This window comes from Antedon bifida, chromosome 3 (assembly GCF_963402885.1).
Source record: "Antedon bifida chromosome 3, ecAntBifi1.1, whole genome shotgun sequence".
Classification (NCBI taxonomy): Eukaryota; Metazoa; Echinodermata; class Crinoidea; order Comatulida; family Antedonidae; genus Antedon; species Antedon bifida.
Window position 1 is genome coordinate 19,601,216 of NC_136228.1, and position 19,012 is coordinate 19,620,227.

The window sequence follows — 19,012 nt, forward strand, 5'->3', positions numbered from 1 at the left end:
CAAATATCAATTTTTTCTTTGTTTTTAAATATATGATTATTATGAATGAACAATTTTACTAATGTCTTCTAATAATGATGGAAAACTTTATAGCACAAATTAGTATTATTAGGCCAACATCATTTAACCACATACTATCACATAAAATATTGTAAAAAAATATAATGCAAATACAGCACTGTATACACAAATTAATTTATAATGTATACATACACTTAATTATTATATCGTGACTGTAATTGTTAAAAATATTTTTTGTTAGGCTCCAAATGACATGCCAGATTTGTGGCAGTTGCAGGCGATACAGTTAAAGACAAAACAAAATTTAAAGAGCAAAGATAAAAGGTTACAGTTGAGTAACCTACATCTGAACACTCTGCCAACATGGCACCTGCTGTGTCCAGTACACATCACTACGCTGGACATCAGCTACAACATTTTCCAAACGTTGCCAGACTGCTTGTATTCATTGGTTCACCTTCAACAGTTGTTTGCCCAAAACAATTGCCTTGTTTTGCTATCGGATGGGATCCAACATTTCCAAAACTTAACCACACTCAACCTAGCACAAAACCATTATTAGTCAGCTTCCAAAAAGTTTTACTGAACTAAAGAAACTTGAAATTGTTAATCTCTCAGGCCATTTATTGAAATCTCTAACAAAAGAGAGCTTACTACTTCCAAAATTAAAATCATTCCATGTTACAAGAAACCCACTTGAAAACATTCCACATGAGGTGTACATTAATGGGTTGCCTGCACTGTTAGTCTAGGACCTGGGTCAGATTTGTATGCATTTAATTTAGGAGAGAATATCTCAACTGTTATAGGACAATTTGACCCCAACGAACAACATGGAATGTGTGCCAAATTCGCTATCCGGGACGAACATGCCCAAAATCGGGGTCAAAAGTTAAAAATGTTTGGTTCTTATATCTCGACAACCGCTTGTCGTAAAGATTTGCTTTTGGTGTCAAATTGTTCAAAATATACATATTTATATTCGGTCTAACACAACTTTTAGCGAAAAAATGACCGGAAATGCTTTTACTGACCTTTGACCCAAAAATGACCAAAAAACACATTTTCAGGTTAAATTATTCTTTAAAATGCCAATGGACAAACTGTATGGTATCAAATGAAAGCATACACAATATGCTACCCATTGCTACCCAACTTGTATTGAAAATTTTTAATTATAATGTGCATATTTTGATTATTTTTATACAAAAAATGAATATTTGGTAGCGTAATTGTTATGTTTATTTATATAATATTAAATAATTTTAGTGTTTGAAAAAACTATTTGGTATCAAATGAAAGCCCATAAAATATTCTATCCATTGCTACCCAACTTGTATTAAAAGTCTGTAATTATGATGCTAATTTTGTTTAAAATGTGCATATTTTATTATTTTTTTACTAAAATGGGTATATTAAATAGTGTATAGTTATTTTGGTTTATTTATAATATTAAATAAATCAAGAGTTCTTTTGGTATCAAATTGTTTAGAATATACATATTTATATTTGGTCTAACACAACGTTTAGCGAAAAAATGACCGGAAATGCTTTTACTGACCTTTGACCCAAAAATGACCAAAAAACACATTTTCGATTAAATTATTCTTTAAAATGCCAATGGACAAACTGTATGGTATCAAATGAAAGCATAGTACACAATATGCTACCCATTGCTACCCAACTTGTATTGAAAATTTTTAATTATGAAGCTAATTATATGGAAAATGTGCATATTTTGATTATTTTATACAAAAAATGAATATTTGGTAGCATTTTTGTTATGTTTATTTATATACCGGTAATATTAAATAATTTAAGTTTTTGAAAAAACTATTTGGTATCAAATGAAAGCCCATAAAATATTCTATCCATTGCTACCCAACTTGTATTAAAAATCTGTAATTATGATGCTAATTTTGTTAAAAATGTGCATATTTTATTATTTTTTTACTAAAATGAGTATATTAAATAGTGTAAAGTTATTTTGGTTTATTTATAATATTAAATAATTCAAGAGTTCTTTTGGTGTAAAATTGTTTAGAATACACATATTTATATTTGGTCTAACACAACTTTTAACGAAAAAATGACCGGAAATGCTTTTACTGAATCTAAAACATAATTATCAATTACGCTACCAAATATTCATTTTTTGTATAAAAATAATCAAAATATGCACATTTTCCATACAATTGGATTCATAATTAAAAATGTTCAATACAAGTTGGGTAGCAATGGGTAGCATATTGTGTATGCTTTCATTTGATACCATACAGTTTGTCCATTGGCATTTTAAAGAATAATTTAACCTGAAAATGTGTTTTTTGGTCATTTTTGGGTCAAATGTCATTAAAAGCATTTTCAGTCATTTTTTCGCTAAAAGTTGTGTTAGACCGAATATAAATATGTATATTCTGAACAATTTGACACCAAAAGCAAATCTGTACGACAAGTGGTTGTCGAGATATAAGAACCACACATTTTTAACCTTTGACCCCGATTTTGGGCATGTTCGTCCCGGATAGCAAATTTGGCACACATTCCATGTTGTTCGTTGGGGTCAAATTATCCTATAACAGTTGAGATATTCTCTCCTAAATTAAATGCATACAAATCTGACCCAGGTCCTAGACTATGTGGAAATATTTTAATATTAGTTTAAAAAGTAGGTCTATATGCCTAATTGATTATGAAATTGAGAGTAATTTATGCGATGAGTTAAAAAATGTAAGTCTTCGGAAGGTAGTTCCTGCATTTGTCCAGAGCAAAGGGCATCATGCTGTAGGATGGGATGCTAACACTATCATAACAAGTGACTACGTTTCTTGCTCAGGATCAAGTCAAGAGAATCAGAGTTCAGAGCTTTTTTTAAAACTTGAAAATGATTGCGGCAACAGTTGTAGTGGTGACCACGGTAGTGAGTGTGGTGAGGAATTGAATTTTGATTTATGCGACGTTTGCTCACGACCTCTTTGTAAAGAACCTTTTTTAGATTATGACGTGTACTATGAAGGACGCTTAGAAGATCGCTGTAAATTTATTGTATATCGCAATGCTGCAGTGATTATTCCGGACCACAATCGGAATCATCATATGCAGTCGGAATTCTCCATGAACATTTTATCCGATGTGCGTTACCAGCCTGAAGTTGATGAGCATACCTCACTGGCCAGTCATGTTGTGTCGCTAACTCCCCATCGGACTTGTTTTTATCCGGATAAGCCAGCCCGAATTAAGCTTCCACTCTTTGTAAGCAGCATTTGTGAAGATAATGTTGTTTGTTTTTATAGCGATACCGGCGAAGATGAGGATCCGTTCTGGTTACAGATGCCAGTTACAAACTACAAAGTGTTTAATAATTGTGTGGAGATTAAAGCAGAGCATTTTTCGTTATTTACTGTTTTGGTTAAAGACTCTGCTATCCATGTTTCACACTACGTTACAGTAGAGGATGGAGGCTGTCTTCAAATTCCAGAGATACCATCATTCTATGTAAACTTTCCAAAAGGATGTCTTAAGAAAGACATTACTGCTTCGGCTAACATGTACTTTTCTAATCTACCTAAAAATCTCAGAATTGGTTTGAATCAGGACGATGCTTTAGCAACACCAGTTGTCTTTTTAGGACCACATGGTTGTAAGTTCCACTCTGTCGATTCAGATCCTGTCACCATTAGGTTACCATTGCCAAATTACCCAGAGATCTGTCAGACTTTAGGATCACTAGCAGAATTGACAATCTGGTCAACGGAGACATTAGAAACGAAACCGTCTAAATGGCGGGAATTAGATGTTGACTTTGAAATTACATTTAGTGATGGCATATATAACGTAATCTTCTCAACGCCACATTTTACTGGCTTTGCTGGATCCTTTAATGGCCTGGCCTCACAGCTAAACCAAAGTAGACTGGGTCTGTCGTGGAGTTGGTCGAACCGCGATGTTAATTTTAAATGCCAAGCATTTATGCCGGTCAAGGACCTAGACTCGGAAGATAAATTTTCGCTTCTTGTAGTTTGCCACAATGCGGCAAATACGCTTCAAGATTTTGGAAATGCTCGACGAATTGGAGGAAGTATTAAACCAGTGACAATAAAACAGGGTGAGTACACTGATGTGAGTATGACTGCAACACTTTTACAGTTGTTGTAAAATATTAGTAAACTCATGACTAATAGTTAACACATTAACTTTGTTTGTTTCTTTATTTCTTTATTTCCATTCACAAAAACATAAACATACATAAATAGTCATTAAAAAAACAAAGGAATGGAAAAGGGGAATCTTTGAAACACAGCTTATAATAAGTAGAAACCTCCCTGTTACAAATGTTAGAGAGTAAAATGTAATTTTTCAGTTTTAATTATTAAAAAAGGGGAGACATAAATAAACAACTAAATACCTGTTTTTTAATTAATTACTTATAATTGTTTATTATATTTATTTTTATTAATTCTTGACTTATTGTATATCATTTTAATAATTGATTTGTGTGCAAAATATTGTTTATGTCATCTGCTTTTTTGAGTTATGTTCTAGAAGCTGAACATTTCTATTGATACAGTAGTGGTATCTCTACTGTACTCTTTCATTCACCACTCCATTTATTGTGTTGTTTATTTGTATGTAATCTTTTGCTGAATGAAATAAAATATAACAATCATTATACATTTTATCCTTGTTTAAATACAGGTGGAGACATACAAGTGAGACTGGCAAAATCAGAATATTTTGAGGCAGACACTGGGACTGGAGAAGATGCCTCCCTCTTTCAAATTGAAAAGAGTTTTCATGGAAATGAGTTTGAGAAACAGTTTGCCTGCAAGTTTAAAGGTGAAAAACTTACGAGAGGCGTGTTTGGCAAAGTGTTTGTCACTCAAAAGAAAGAAGATGGATCGGAAATATCACTGTTTCAGTTTAATTTGATAAAGGTTAGTTTATATTATGTATACTTAAGTGCATCCTGGCCATTTGATTGGTTGAATACATACTGTATCATGTACTGTACCATGCATTATTCCGATCCATCCTCGTGGTTAGGCACTTCTTAACTCATGAAGATATTCTACTCCTAAACACTCATTATTTGTATAATAGATTCAGCTTTTTACAGTATTGTACCTCCTCTTATAATCTTGAGTTAGCTGAGGTTTTGATGTTTTTCAGTGGAATTGTTTGACACTGACATTAAACTATACTATTTCCATAAAGCTCGGTTTTATAAATAATCTATTGACTCAATTGGTGTTTCAGAGTTCAGACGAGCCAGACCAGTCGAGCCAAGACCCCTGGTCAATGCAGCCTCTAGTTGAATTAGCTGGTAAGTTAGAGCTAAATCATTTCAAAGAAAACAGGCAGACACAATTTAATTACTAACCTCTAGTTCCAGTTCAATGTTGATCCACAGAGACTCGGATTAACACAGGGTTGTGCTTCATTGGGGCTATGCAAAAGATTTTAACATTCTCCTTTAGTCAATGTGGCTATAACTTAAGTAAAAAAATAATGCGTATTTGTTTTACAATACTTTTTTCCCAAAGAAATGCATGGCATAATATTCGAAGATAACTGGAAGGTATTGAGCCATGAATTGGGTTTCACAGACCAGGAGATCTTCAAGTTTAGTCAATCAGTAGATCCATTTAAGAAATTAGTGGCATCATATCGTCAACAAGTGGCACGCACGAGCTGTTTTCTCAAACAATGAGTGAGGTTGCAAGGAAGCTGCGGCTCGGACACTATTCACTTGAGTCTGAAAATCGACCAGCTTCATCCAGCTGGTGGCCGTCATTCTTTTATCGATCTCAATCTAGTTCAGCTGCAAGCTCACCAGCTAGGTCTACCAGTACATTAGATGAAGATCAACGTAAGTATCCACTGTAAATGGCATCAAATCTTAATTTAGTGTTTTCACATTTTTCTCTATTTTGACCTCTACAGCATAATAGTTATAATGGAAACAAACAATATATTCATTAGCCTTTGTTGAATGATATATGTTTACACTGATAACATTTCGAACAGTACAAGTATTTATAAACTGTGTAAACACCGTCTCAACAAAGTCTGTTTTTCATATCTACAGCAAGTACTAGTAGAGGTGTAACCAGACGTTCCAGAAAGCGTGCTCACCCAACATGTGCAGCTACCGCCAAAAAACGTATGCGTTACGACCAAGAATCGAGCAACGATGAACTTCTTGAAAACCTTCAGATCAGTCCACCAGGTGACACTCCCCCAAGAACACCGCCACGCTCACCACAAATTTATGGCTCCACTCCATCTTTTTCTCGGTCTTCACCGCCATTACCGACCCCGTCACAGATTACTGGAAATACGACGGTTGTTGGTAGCCAACCAAGTGCCCGAATGTCTAGCATGGTGTCTGTAGGAAACGCTCCAAACACGTCAGCATTTTATGCAAATGTACCATCTTTTTCATCAACAGTAAGTATTTTAGGGAATGGATTGGGGAATGTATCCAAATCATTTGGTGGTATGTTCTATTTGGTTCCTTGTTTTATTGTGTTTTCTAATGTTGTTTATTTATATATATATTTTTTTGTGTTAAAGTCCACTACTCGTATGCCAGCATTGTTTAACGAGCAAAGTCGAGAAGAGTTAACTCATCGACAGATTTATCGTATCGCTCCTTTAACCCAGACGCACTGGAAGAAGATAGCCTGTTTGGTACGCGGTGAGGACCAAATTGAGAACGACATAAAAAACATTGAGAAAGAGTACTCTTCAAAAGAAGACCATGCAATACAGATGATGCTGAAATGGAAAAATGAGTACACGGACACATGTACAAAAGGGAGGACTGTATAGTGCACTCATGGATATAAAGCAGAAATCATTAGCCAATGATTGTATGAAAATATGTGTTACAGAATAAAAGAAATATATATAAATATATATATATATTGTATTTGGATAATAGGCAGTGGTGTAACAGGTTTGAGCGCTTACTGGCTATTAAGCCCACATGCCCCGGGATTTGTAGGGGTCCCTGAGCAGTGCCCAGAGGGAAAACAGGCATTTAAAAAAAAGGGCTAAAAACGCACCCATGGCCTCCAGTGTTGGAGGGCTACTTAGGGTGTTTAAATTAGAATTCTCATGCCTCTGCGTTACACCACTGATAATAGGTCTAAATTTAATAATACTGAAACTTAGATAATAGTCTATAGATTAGGGACAGCGGTTAATTTTTTGTAAAATGAGGCATTTTAGCATACGTAGTGTCATAATGTCTGCTGGTGACGCTATATAAAAACAACTAGACTTGTGGCGAAGTCTACGTTTTTAATCATGCTGTGGTGTGGCACACAAAAACTGTTTCTAAAGCTCTGTCTACACTATTAAACTAGTGAAATAAATAGCAGGTCCCGTAATTTCACCTATTCTAAACTGTATGTGATAGTGAATTAATACTTGGGTTTAGGAAAATGATATGTACAGTTTATTATTGTAGTATGTCAGCTTATAACTTGTGCTATGAATATTCAAGTTTTAGTATTATTAACATAAAAATTAATAGTAGTTTATGAGGTGTCGGAGTGGACATTTTTTTGGACGGTCAGATTTTGATTCCCTGGCATTTAGCCAAATTGTTAGTAAAATATAGTATTTGAGTTTTAACGTATGGTCAATGTGTTGTATAGATGAAAAACAGTAGACTTGCTTTCTTATTTGCTCTGGATATAAGCCATGGAATGGACATTTTAGACGAACAGAATTACAATAATGAAAACAACAAAAAAGTTAAACATGTATACATTTCACACTCATTGTTTATACCTTATACGTTTGGGGGTAGATCAACAAACTTAAATGTACATATTTTCCTTTTTACAAAATTTAACAAAATGTCCCATTTTCCCACATCTGTGGCATTCCTTGCTATAGGCTGGACAAGATTGCTTACCGTTCTCATGTGGGTATGACTTTCCACAGTTGAAACATTTTGTTTTACTTCCATATTGTTGTCGCTTCGCCTGATACTTTTGCGATGTCTTACTTGCTGGTGCGTACTGAACTTCGGTTGACCATTACGACGTCATCTGTCCTTTTTGTGTGAACTCTTTTTCAAGTTGTTTTGTTGCATCTTGTTTGTTTGAAATCTCAATTCCAAGATCAGACGCCAACTTGCTAAAGATTGCGTTGCTGTATTTTAAAGTCATACAGTTCAAGAATACCACTTTACAATTCTACATCAGTTCCTGGAGATTAAAACAAGCCTTAGTTATAAGAAACAAGGATGCATCAACTGAATATCACATGTTGTGTAATTATGGATGGAAATTAATTTTTTTAAGTTAGGGGTGGCGTAAACCAAAGGTATGCAATTGGTACAGGTTCAAGGCGCTGTCTTGACCATTGTATCTACACCTTAGCCCAGTATACAACTTAAGATGTGAGAATTACCGATAACAATGTACAATTTTAAAAGCAAAAATAATAGATTCTGTGTGTGTGTGTTACTGTATGAATAATAAGTGGGACATTGTGTGGCGGTTTTGGCGTTCCATAGATATTGTATGTGGGTGATGTAGTATGTGGCCGACGTGACTATACTTCTTACAAATAGCCTGCTTTAGAACAGTGAACTAATTTTTAGAACAAGTGAACGATCTTTTGTAGCCATACGTAACGATCTTTTGTAGCCATACGTAACGATCTTTTGTAGCCATACGTAACGATCTTTTGTAGCCATACGTAACGATCTTTTGTAGACATACGTAACAATCTTTTGTAGACATACGTAACGATCTTTTGTAGCCATACGTAACGATCTTTTGTAGCCATACGTAATGATCTTTTGTAGCAATATGTAACGATCTTTTGTAGCCATACGTAACGATCTTTTGTAGCCATACGTAACGATCTTTTGTAGCCATACGTAACGATCTTTTGTAGACATACGTAACGATCTTTTGTAGCCATACGTAACGATCTTTTGTAGCCATACGTAATGATCTTTTGTAGCCATACGTAACGATCTTTTGTAGCCATACGTAACAATCTTTTGTAAACATACGTAACGATCTTTTGTAGAAACACAGTAACAAGTTTCGTAAAAAGGAAAGTAAACAGTTTTTTAAACTAACAGCGACAAGATTTCCCGCAAATTTTGTCCTAGTGTTAATAACAGAATTAGGTTGCAGTAGCAAACATTGAGCAGAAACTGAAACCAATAGAAATTATTGGTAAAAACAAAAACCCAATCAAAGTCTCATATAGGTGATATACAAGATATACGTAGATGTTTAGCAGATAACTTTGTAAGAGCATATTGTAAGCAGAAGTAAATATAATTTGTAGGAACAAATATTAAGAAGTACCTGAAAGTAGAAAAACATTGTAGAAACAAATATCAAATAAAAGTAATAGGGGGAAGTGTAAAACAAAACAAGTCAGATATTTACGAAACAATAGTAACATTGAAAATATAAACAATAGCGGATTGTTTCTCGTTGCAGCGGACAGCGTATTTTGTATAAATAAGAAAAATATCAAGTGGCATATTGGACAGTAACATATTAAACTATATGTTCAGTATGTTAAGTATATGTATTATCATGACGTCATATTGTGGACAGGACGGTAGGATGGGTATACAAATTATTCTCATCTATTACAAACTATATAGAGGGCGCATCGATTGATTGTGCGTAAACAACGGAGAATGTTGCAGCTGTCACAGTTATGCAAATGGGCAATTCTAGGTAACATACTGACATTTTTTTGTATTCATATCAGTTTAAAAGGGTTTAAATATTATAAGTATAAATCTAAACTTTGAGGTAAGTTTATTCTTGATTCCAAACACATAAAATAGAAAATCTTCCAAAAATCAATATCTATAGTAAAAAATGAAATAATGATATTAATATGAATGGTAACAGCCCGACAAAAAAAAAACACAACAATTTTACCAATATATAATTTTTGCAATTCTATTGAAAATATTTGACCAATCTTTGTGGTAATATACTCATTACGTGAATAATGTTAATGTTAATAATGTATTAGGAATTAATGATTAAAAAAAAATTATTTTTAATTGCTTCTTGGTGTTGGTGGATCAAAATTTACAAACTTGGGTCTGGTAACAGACCGATAGTAACAGACTGACCTATTACTTTACATATGATTTATTATGAATTACTACCCTAAACAACAAAAAAGTTACTGACTATTAATAATCACCTTCAAACAGTCACATGATGTATTAGACCAATAAGAATTAGTGTTAAGTTGTATTATAATTCAAATTTCCCTTATTGTTTTTGAAGGCGTCGTCAAAATCTATATTAATTGTCTTATGTTTGTTGGGTATTTGCAGTAAATCTTTAGAAACCATTCCCAGGAAGCTTGTCTTTTGATTTTGATTATTGATTATAAAGCATATTGAAATAAACTTTACTATAAAAATGTACTGTAATAACACTGGTCACAGACTGACATGTCAGTCTGTGACCAACTCGGTAACAACCAGACACTTATTAATATCATATAAAAATGTTAAAATAAGGTTTTTAAAAAAAAAAATCTTATGAGTGTATGTAAAGCTATAATTTTTAATAGTTTGGAAAATATTATAATTGTCAAGAAGGTGCATGGTTCTTAAATTTAAAAAAATGTTGTTTTTTGGTAACAACCTGACCACATTATTAATGATTATGTTGGCTCCTCCTTAATATTTCTATGTTGATTCATAACATTTTTTAAAACTATATACTATATATTTTGATTATTGATTTTAAAGCATATTGAAATAAATTTTACTGTAAAAATGCTAGTTTAGCTTACTGTAATAACACTGGTCACAGACTGACATGTCAGTCTGTGACCAACTCGGTAACAACCAGACACTTTTTAATATCATATAAAAATGTAAAAATAAGGTTTTAAAAAAAATTAACCTTATGAGTGCAATATATTTAAATAATTTTTGCTCATGTAAAATCGATTTAGGAAAGATAGGAAAGAAATAAGTATTTTATTTGGTAATGTTTGGAAATGTAAACCCTAGTACAAGGACAAGAAAACAAAAAATAATTCTGAATGCTAGTTATAGCAAGCATAAACTACAACATTGTTATTTTTTTCTTCAATAAACAAGATTCGTCAATATTAAAAATTACACAGAACATATTTGAAAATAGATTAAAAAAATGTTATATAAATTATTTACAAGACAGGAAGATTATTTTTAACAAATACATATTTTAAACAATATACTAAAAACACTTTTAAGATGCCAAAGGACCGCAATTGTGTACCACATCATACTGCCAAGGAACAGCACCTTCCTGGCTGTTAAAGTAGTCTCGAAACCTATCTCTTGTTTCTTTGGCAGTAGCCGTATAATTGTTTGACCCCACCCTTCTTATATTTTGAAGGCCAGTTTCATCATCTTGCACAACACTGTGCCATTCCCCTTCTTTAAATTCTCCATTGCTCCAGCTGTCAACAAACCCGCTGGGTATGTAGTGTGCATTATCAGTTTGCATTAGGTAATTGTGTAGGCAGATTACAGCTTTTGTAATCTGGTCAACAGTTTCAATATTTGCCTAAATATGCGCCACCTTGCAGCCATTACACCAAAGGTGTTTTCGATGGTTCGGCGTCCTCTCGATGTCCTATAATTTGCCACTTCCTCTTCATCAGTCAAATTGTTGCCACCATATGGTTTTATTAACCAAGTTTTAAGAGGAAATATATCATCCCCTAATAAAACATAAGGCAATTGCTGACCACCCACAACAGATGGTGGTGGCAGCTTTAGCATTCCAAATTCAGCTCTTTTGAAAAATGATGACGCACCAAAAATAGCGGCATCATTGTCCCGCCCGTATGAGCCAATGCTTGTCCATACAAATGAGTACCTGGCATCACAAATTGCCATTAATACTGTACTATGAAAGCTTTTATAGTTATAGTACATCAAGCCGCCAAATTTGGGACACTCGATAGCAATGTGCTTACCGTCTACTGCACCAATCGCATGAGGAACATTCCAATCATTTTCAAATTGTTCTGCAATTGCCATCCATTCACTCTCACTTGATGGTAGCCTTAGGTATTTCTTATTTAAAGCTGTCCAAATAGAATCACAAACTTCCCGGATTATGTTAGAAACTGTTGCACGACCAACCCGAAAGTTAAATGTTTGTGATGCCATGGAGTCACCCGTAGCCAGATAACGCAAAGTTATCACAAGCCTTTCTTCTGCTGAAATTGCAGTACGACCTCTGTCTTGTCTTATCTTTAGATAGGGCTCAACCGCAGACAGAAGACGACTAAATCTTTCCGGCGTCATCCTCAAATACCTGAAGACAATAAAAAAAAATTATAAAAAAATAACATTTTACATTACTACAAAATAGTTTGTACCAATACTACATACTTTTAAGGCTTAAAAATAAAAAAAACATTATTTCTTGTCATTTTAGAAGAAGGTAGCAGCAAAATGAAACAGAAGAAGCCGAATCATTGGGTAATGTCTCGGAAGACTTGGAAGAGGCTTTTACAGGAGATGAAGGAAGTCTGGAAGAAGGTTCAGCAGATGCTGCCCAAATAAAAGCTGATGTTACAAGAGGTAAATATTCAATCATGATAGTTAACAACATAATACAGTGTGTGTTATTATGCTAGAATGGGTGGGCAGGTGCACCACTATTCCTGCTAGGCCATCACCTATTCAAGAAATTCATGTATATCTGAAACTACACTTTAATTTGTTTTTCTTTTTAGTAGTCAAGAGGACAGCCGAAAGACCGAACCGTAAGTATTTAAATCATTACTATACATCAATATTGGTAATTTACTATTGTACTAAAAAGTTGTGTGTTGATAATGATAAGCAGTACTATGGCGTTTCCAGACATAATATTATGCCAAGCTGCAAAATTACCGAACCTTTATTTTAATTTTCAGCAGTGATTAAAAAAGCTTGGTCAAAGAGGCCAAAAGGAAAATGTTCCAAAACAGAAAAGCATGTAGGTATTCTCACATAGCATATTTTATGTATGTGATTAATAACTGCTATATGTGATATTAAAATAATCATGAATTTGCAAAAGCATAGTACTGTATACTTTGGTTTTTTTTTGCAATAAATCTGAATGCTATACCTATTTTTTTTTTCTAATAAACAGTGCTAGAAGAGTGTAGTAATACTTTAAAATTTGGTTTTAGATAGAAATGTCAAAAATCTTTAATTAATTTCAATTGTTCAGGTTGAGAGTGGGGTAACAGACAGTGACCTTATAGATCTGATTAAGGGAAGCGGAGAAGAAGATGAATCCGATACATTCGGCGCGATGGTAGCAAAGAAAATGCGAAGAGTAAACGAGGAAGACAAGGAAGATATGGAACTACAAATTATGCAATTGTTTCGTGACTATTTTAAGAAGTAATAACAGAATTGATTTGCCAAATGTCAAAGTTAATTCATGATTAGTAAATGTATTATTTGTGATTATGTATTCAATCTTCTGTGGCAATAAATGCACTTTGTTCGGGATACTTTATTTAGACTACAATTGTTCATTGTGTACTGTATGCACTATTTAATCAATTTAGATTTAAATTTTTCAAAATAACAGTAGGAGTAATACATACTTCCTATCCGTTTAGTACTTCTCTAGGCTACCACTGTATGTAGATGGGTGTACAGTAGTAGTGTAGACCATGTGCGGACTGGCTTCTAGTTGTAGTAACCTACCTACTTTACTAGCCTAGAATAAAGATCTGTCTAGGAGTGTCTTGATCATAGCATACTGTATATAAATAAATACTGTAATCCTAATCCTATAATCCTATATAGGCCTATCCTAGCCTAGGCAGGCCTATTTTACTCACCATCGTCTTTATAGATGCCAGCTCGGCGGCTGAAACGAACTGTGACCTTCATATTTAGCCAGGTCCATGTATGATGTACTCTACTAGGCCTAGGCTAGCCTATCTAGGCCTAGCTAAATATAATAATTATAATTAATAATACTAGGCCTAGCCTAGACCAACCTATGGCCTTAATCCATATATCCTAGGCCTAGGCAAACATAATAATTATAAATGCAAATTACAATTAAACATCTAGGCCTAGGCCTAAAGATATTAATAATTAAATTTTAATACCTAAAAAACCATTATCCGTCGTTTTTTATCAGGGTCTTAAATAATGTATGGTACTGCCCGAACTCTATTCTTTCTTTCTTTTACAGTAGCACTTTCCTCTCCCAGAACTTGTGGATTCTTGGTGCTTTGTTCAACTCCTTTCTCCTCTTAATCCTTCTCGTTAATATTCTTAAATAAAGTATCTTTTTGGCCAACTCACGTCCTCTCCTACGAATAACCATATTGAAAAAATAGCCTCACTGCACTGTTTATGTTTTTGGAAAATGGCCTCCTCTTTTCGCGAGGAATTTATGAGCCAATCAGAAATCATTTCCTGTTATCACGTCATATGTGTTGTAATCGCAAGGAAAAATTTCAACTCGACGTAAGCAAGAAGGACAGACTTTGTGATAAATTCAACTTTCGTAACAACGGAATCAGCACATGTAATAAATCTAAATTTTTGCGGTCCAACACGATTATGACAATTTTGTGCCGACGTTAGTTTTTGGTCAACTGATCGGAACGCAAGCGTAATCGTAAGAAAACGACGCAATCGTAAGCGGAAGCAAGTCTTACGTCGACTGGAAACCAGGCTTTAGTAACGTTATTTTTTTCACTGTACAGTTATTTCTGGCTATTTCAATTTGGTGTGCCATACCTGGCGGCCGAAATGATCATGCCACATTTTGTCCTTTTTGGTTCATTTATTTATTTATTACTTTTTATTTATTTATTTATTACCATCTTTAATGAGGGTAGCCTATCCAGTTCCAAATAGAACTGATCATTCAGGGCCCTCGATAAAACATACATACAGTACAACACATAAAATATTAAATATTCAAATGACATAATATATATTAAAGGCTTAAAATTTACAATGATTATATAAAATTCATATAAAAGTTAAAATCGTTGACAGATAAAAAATATACATATACATAGTACGAACAATATTAACTGGAAATAAATTTTTTAAGTTCACGTTTAAAGGAAATAACATTTTCAGATTGTCGAATGATTTTAGGAATCATATTAAAATACATAGGCGCTTTATAACTGAAACATTGTTTAAAAATCTCTAAAGAAGGTCGAGGAATAAAATAATCAAAAATCATGAATTTGGTCGTTCCATAACCGGCGGCCTAAATGATTGGAGTGAATGATTGGCGGCCGAGATGCACTGTGACTGCTGGGCTAACCGTCATGTTTTTATTATTGAATATTCAATAGGCCTAAACTAAATCTGGCTTAGCTCTCATTACATTACCTTAAGACTCTATTCTCTTTTTGGTTCTGGTTCGAATGCAAACAAAGCATTACACTTCTTTACCTACTTTGTCGTATTATTAAAACTTTTTCTCCAAGTTCGTTTCGTGTGTGAGACATCCGAACCAACCACGCCGTCCGCCGCACGTGTACGTCGACGAAGTATGTGTGTGTGTACGTACCACCCAGTGATTTGTAATAGCCGAAGGCTGGATGGCAATCTATAGTCTTATCGCTGTTCAAGAAGTGATTCTCCATGGAGAGGGAACCAACAAGATGGCGGCTGCAATCGACCAATCAGATATGCCCTACGCAGTACGCACTACTACGCCTGTGTTGAGCCTATCTGCGTGAGAACGATACACAACGCAGCTCGTTAAGCGTATAAACGCCAACGCATTCTACATGATCCTCGTATACATAAAATGCTAGATTACCAAGAAATTATTCATTCTATTGCGGTTAACAATATTTATATTTAATTTTATAAAACCTTCACTGTGCTTTGACAAGAATATGTGTTGTAATGTATGTGGTCTTAATGTATATTAGATTATTACTTTTTATATTAAATAATGTTTACACATTTACGGCCGCCATCTTGTTGGTTCCCCTCCTGTTATAGTATATCATTATTTTTTTTATTGCAGCAAAACTTCAACTCTACCTCTTAATCGGGCTGCTGCATGAAGAGTCAGAATGTTCACATCACAATGGAATTAGTTCATCGCGAAGATGTTGACCGGCTTCAGCGCCAAGCTTACCGACTTACAACTAGAACGCTCTTACACCTCTAGGACGAGTATCGCGCAGGCCAACGATCAGCGAGATCGCTCCTTAACGCTGGATCGTGCGTTATATCAAATGATGTTCGCGATTTGTTGTAATTAGATGAGATAGATAGTTAACATTGTTAATAAATAAAAGATTAAAAACATAGATAAATTAAATAACGTCTGTAGATGTAAATAGAGGTAAACATTGGTAATAAATAAAAGATTAAATACATAGATAAATTAAATAACGTCTGTAGATGTAAATAGAGGTAAACATTGGTAATTAATAAATAAAAGATTAAATAAATAGATAAATTAAATAACATCTGTAGATGTAAATACAGGTAAACATTGGTAATAAATAAAAGATTAAATACATAGATAAATTAAATAACGTTTGTAGATCTAAATAAAAAGGTTTCAATTTGAATGATGAATGAAAAATTTGTATATACGTTTTTGTTTTAAAAATAAAAAGATTGAATGATCATTGACAACAGTGTGAAACGAGTTTGTTTTGCATTACATTAAGTATCTATGTTTTGCTTAAAGAATTGAATAAATGTAAATATATATGTAAATATTTGTGTATATGTTTTTGTTTTAAAAATAAAAAGATTGAATGATCATTGACAAAAGTATAAAGTGAGTTTGTTTGCTATTTTTCCCGTCAGAAACAAATAGAATATTTACAAAATATATTAAAATATAATGCTTATAAAAACATTTTTAAAAACATTAAACTAATAAAATACTATATTTACAATATTTATTTAAATATAGTGATTATTATATAAAAACAGTTTTAACCGATTCACCACGATAAGCGCTTAAAGCTTAAGCTTAAATAGAATTTACATGCGCAGTTTGCTGTGCATGAATCGTGACAACAAATTATACAAAATACTTTTTTTTTTTAAATATGCTTCTAAAAACAATTGTTGAAGTTAGTTTGAAAATAAATTCGAAAATATAACCGTTTTTCGAAGCACGCTGTTCGAAACGCGACAGGCGCGTTGAATGAATCTAGGCCTAAACATACAATGTAAAATCGTCTAAAATCCATCTTATTTTTAATAATTTTCCTAAAATATTTCTAAAATTTGCATAATCCATATTCCGCCAAAATAATTTGTAACACAAATTTGATAACATATTTGAAAATAAAATGTCCTTTGCATTATTTTTCTTTTTTCATTTTTTTAATGTTTGTGTTTAGAAAAAAAGTTCGGGTTAATTATGTGACATGCTTTTTGGGTCCCAGGGGAGCAAAATAAACTTGGGGGTCAATGGGGGGATGCTTACGCACGCCTGTAGACGCATTCATGAATGGATGCTGGTCATCTCGTACCCAAACCAACCCGTACCCATAAAAACTCTTACCTATCTTGGTAAACCCCAGTCAAGTCTGAAGTCATAATGCAAATTTTACAGTATACAGTATTGTTGTTAGCAAACAATATATGATTTATGAATAAATGATAGCAATTTCTATAAAACTCTAGGGGTAAAATTTGTAAATTCATTTCTATAGAAATTATCTGTTTCTATAGATTAACATAGAATTCTAAAACTTCTATAGATGTAGAACATTTTTTGTAAGGGTAGTACAATAAAAGGGGGTAAAGTAGGCCTCCCCACGGATATGTTTTCCTTGATATAACCTTACCAATAATGAACTCATTGGCTTATAATTAATATTATCAATAATGTTAGGCGTTACATAATCATGGCATGGGGCATTCCACAGTATTTTTTTGTTACGGACGGGACATTTTTGAGAATATAACTAGACATATCTTAGAAATAAAAAAGAATACAAGATTCAAAGTAGAATAAATGTATACATATATGGCCAATGTTTATTATGAAAGTCAAAAAAAGAAAAAAGACTGTACAAAAAAAATTTTATTATGAAAATTGTATGCGTCGCGGACAGGACGGCAAATGGACATGACTTTTGAGAAGGTTTACGTATTGTAATATTTCTCCTCATTTAAAAGAGATTTTAAAATTTGTTTTGTATTATTATGTTGCCAGATAGTTGTTTTAGATAACTGAATGTTAATTATAAAAATTAAACTGCAAATTTATTAATAAATATGATTTATATGTCGTTACGGACGGGACATTTCTAACGTCGCGGACAGGACAACTTTGTCCACGTTAGAAAATTGTATAATTTTGCTATTAAAAAAATTTAAAAATAAGTTTTTTACATCAATGAAATCTTTTATTTACAAATCAAAATATAATTCAACCTTTGAAACACTGTTTAAAAGTTTATGTCAAGTGAAAATATTAAAATTCATAAATATGAAATATTATTTATAAAATTAATTATTCGAAGAGTTATAACGAGAAGCAATATTGTAAAATGTTATCAAAATATTTATTTACACTAATATAAAAGTTATGCTTGGCATATTAAACAAGACTTCAAGATATTAACACATTTAAGGCGAATCTTTAAAAATTGGCGTTGGCGTTTGACGTCTGAATTTGTTAGTGGATCCAAGTTGCATCTGAAATTTTCTTCTATCCTTGCTTGGATTTAATAACTGTAGGCCTACTTCTATTAAAATTCAATCTTAATTATTTAGTATCTGATTTATAAAAGGTTCTTGGTTGCAAATTCACCAAAGAATAAAATCTACAAAGCGATGACCGCACCCAATACTCCCATTCATACTGGTCATGTTGTTTTGGATTTAGGTATTGTTCTTTTGTGGATTGTTATTTTAAATACAGACCACAATGTTTTGTGATTAATAAACAACAGTTAACACCTTTGTACAGTACTTCTCAGCCTA

At 33.1% G+C, this 19,012-nt stretch overlaps 1 pseudogene across 1 annotated transcript; it reads left to right on the forward strand.

Annotated features, from left to right (window-relative positions):
- Positions 1–384: 384 nt before the first annotated feature.
- On the forward strand, positions 385–7,389 carry LOC144837190 (uncharacterized; annotated as a pseudogene). Its single transcript, XR_013611445.1, has 7 exons — positions 385–582; positions 2,788–4,126; positions 4,717–4,955; positions 5,278–5,344; positions 5,565–5,890; positions 6,110–6,471; positions 6,598–7,389. The product of XR_013611445.1 is annotated as an uncharacterized LOC144837190 (transcript).
- Positions 7,390–19,012: the final 11,623 nt, after the last annotated feature.